Here is a 2,500-nt window from a genome sequence, read left to right as displayed (position 1 = left end):
CAAAGTAAACTTATCGGCCACCGCCGACACTCAGTCAAGAGCACCGACGGAGAACCGAAGGTGAGGCGAACGCAACCAGTGACACGCCTTGCGACGGACCGGCGGCGCTCGCCCAAAATCCAACTACGAGCTTTTCAACCGCAACAACTTTAGCATACACTGTTGGAGCTGGAATTACCGCGGCTGCTGGCACCAGACTTGCCCTCCAATGGATACTCGTTAAGAGTTTTAGGATGTACTCATTCCAATTACAGGGCCTCGTTAGAGTCCTGTATTGTTATTTTTCGTCACTACCTCCCCGTGTCGGGAATGGGTAATTTGCGCGCCTGCTGCCTTCCTTGGATGTGGTAGCCGTTTCTCAGGCTCCCTCTCCGGAATCGAACCCTGATTCCCCGTTACCCGTTATCACAAAGGTAGGCACGTAGCGTACCTTCGACAGTTGATAGGGCAGACACTTGAATGATACGTCGTCGGTGCAGAGACCGTACGATCCGCGTGGTTATCCAGAGTCATCAAACGTCACAGGACGAACCCGGTCGGTTTTGATCTGATAAAAGCGCGCCTCCCGAAGTCGGCGCTTAATGCATGTATTAGCTCTAGAATTACCACAGTTATCCACTTCGCTTACGAGACCAAATAAACCAAGACTGATTTAATGAGCCATTCGCAGTTTCGCTTTACGAGAACTCGTACTTGCACCTGCATGGCTTAATCTTTGAGACAAGCAAATCACTACTGGCAGGATCAACCAGATAGCTGCGACAGCTGCGCTCGGCCCTTGCTGGGCCGCCCGGCGCGTGCTCGTCGCATTCGTTTAAGACCGAGGCGATCGCCTGCGGCCGTACTCAGCTTCGACAGTCGCTGGCCGCGACGTCCACGCTCTCGCCGGCAGTGCCAGGCGGAGCGATTTGCGTTTTTTCTTTGCTCGCCCTCTCTCGGGCTCGATCCATTCAGTTTCGCACAAACAAGAGCTCTGCCGGCCGCCTGCAGCGGTGCCTAAAACCCGGGCATAACAATGCGACCGTTCTGCTAGGCCGACAAGCGCTCAAGCCAGACGCTCGATCGAACGCCCCCTACATATTAGTCGAGACAACGGCTCGCTCATTAGCATCGCGTTTGTACTTTAACTTTTTTCGGCTCGGCTTCTTTCGACGCCGATGCCGGCGACGCAGCACTCTCTCGCCCGCCAGCCACCGAGAAAAGGGTGCGCTCCGACCGGCCCCGCACCGCTCTTTCTTGGCTCATTCGAAATTACTGTCTTTCGCTCTGACATGCCTTACCTAGGGTTAGGTTAGTATGCTTGCACGTTTGTACTTTAACTTTTTTCGGCTCGGCTTCTTTCGACGCCGATGCCGGCGACGCAGCACTCTCTCGCCCGCCAGCCACCGAGAAAAGGGTGCGCTCCGACCGGCCCCGCACCGCTCTTTCATGGCTCATTCGAGTTTACTGTCTTTCGCTCTGACATGCCTTACCTAGGGTTAGGTTAGTATGCTTGCACGTTTGTACTTTAACTTTTTTTGGCTCGGCTTCTTTCGACGCCGATGCCGGCGACGCAGCACTCTCTCGCCCGCCAGCCACCGAGAAAAGGGTGCGCTCCGACCGGCCCCGCACCGCTCTTTCTTGGCTCATTCGAAATTACTGTCTTTCGCTCTGACATGCCTTACCTAGGGTTAGGTTAGTATGCTTGCACGTTTGTACTTTAACTTTTTTCGGCTCGGCTTCTTTCGACGCCGATGCCGGCGACGCAGCACTCTCTCGCCCGCCAGCCACCGAGAAAAGGGTGCGCTCCGACCGGCCCCGCACCGCTCTTTCTTGGCTCATTCGAGTTTACTGTCTTTCGCTCTGACATGCCTTACCTAGGGTTAGGTTAGTATGCTTGCACGTTTGTACTTTAACTTTTTTCGGCTCGGCTTCTTTCGACGCCGATGCCGGCGACGCAGCACTCTCTCGCCGGCCAGCCACCGAGAAAAGGGTGCGCTCCGACCGGCCCCGCACCGCTCTTTCTTGGCTCATTCGAAATTACTGTCTTTCGCTCTGACATGCCTTACCTAGGGCTAGGTTAGTATGCTTGCACGTTTGTACTTTAACTTTTTTCGGCTCGGCTTCTTTCGACGCCGATGCCGGCGACGCAGCACTCTCTCGCCCGCCAGCCACCGAGAAAAGGGTGCGCTCCGACCGGCCCCGCACCGCTCTTTCTTGGCTCATTCGAGTTTACTGTCTTTCGCTCTGACATGCCTTACCTAGGGTTAGGTTAGTATGCTTGCACGTTTGTACTTTAACTTTTTTCGGCTCGGCTTCTTTCGACGCCGATGCCGGCGACGCAGCACTCTCTCGCCCGCCAGCCACCGAGAAAAGGGTGCGCTCCGACCGGCCCCGCACCGCTCTTTCTTGGCTCATTCGAAATTACTGTCTTTCGCTCTGACATGCCTTACCTAGGGTTAGGTTAGTATGCTTGCACGTTTGTACTTTAACTTTTTTCGGCTCGGCTTCTTTCGACGCC

General features: G+C 55.2%; 1 non-coding gene across 1 annotated transcript in view; it reads right to left on the bottom strand.

Annotated features, from left to right (window-relative positions):
- The window catches only part of LOC144423663 (small subunit ribosomal RNA), a 1,810-nt gene extending 1,055 nt beyond the window's left edge, over positions 1–755 (bottom strand). Inside the window, exon 1 of the ribosomal RNA XR_013476128.1 lies at positions 1–755. This exon is cut by the window's left edge and continues 1,055 nt beyond it. This is a non-coding gene — a ribosomal RNA (small subunit ribosomal RNA).
- Between the last annotated feature and the right edge of the window lie 1,745 nt (positions 756–2,500).

Source organism: Styela clava, chromosome 5 (assembly GCF_964204865.1).
Source record: "Styela clava chromosome 5, kaStyClav1.hap1.2, whole genome shotgun sequence".
NCBI lineage: Eukaryota > Metazoa > Chordata > Ascidiacea > Stolidobranchia > Styelidae > Styela > Styela clava.
Note: the sequence above shows the minus strand (reverse complement) of the source record. Positions and strands in the feature narration are given on the sequence as shown.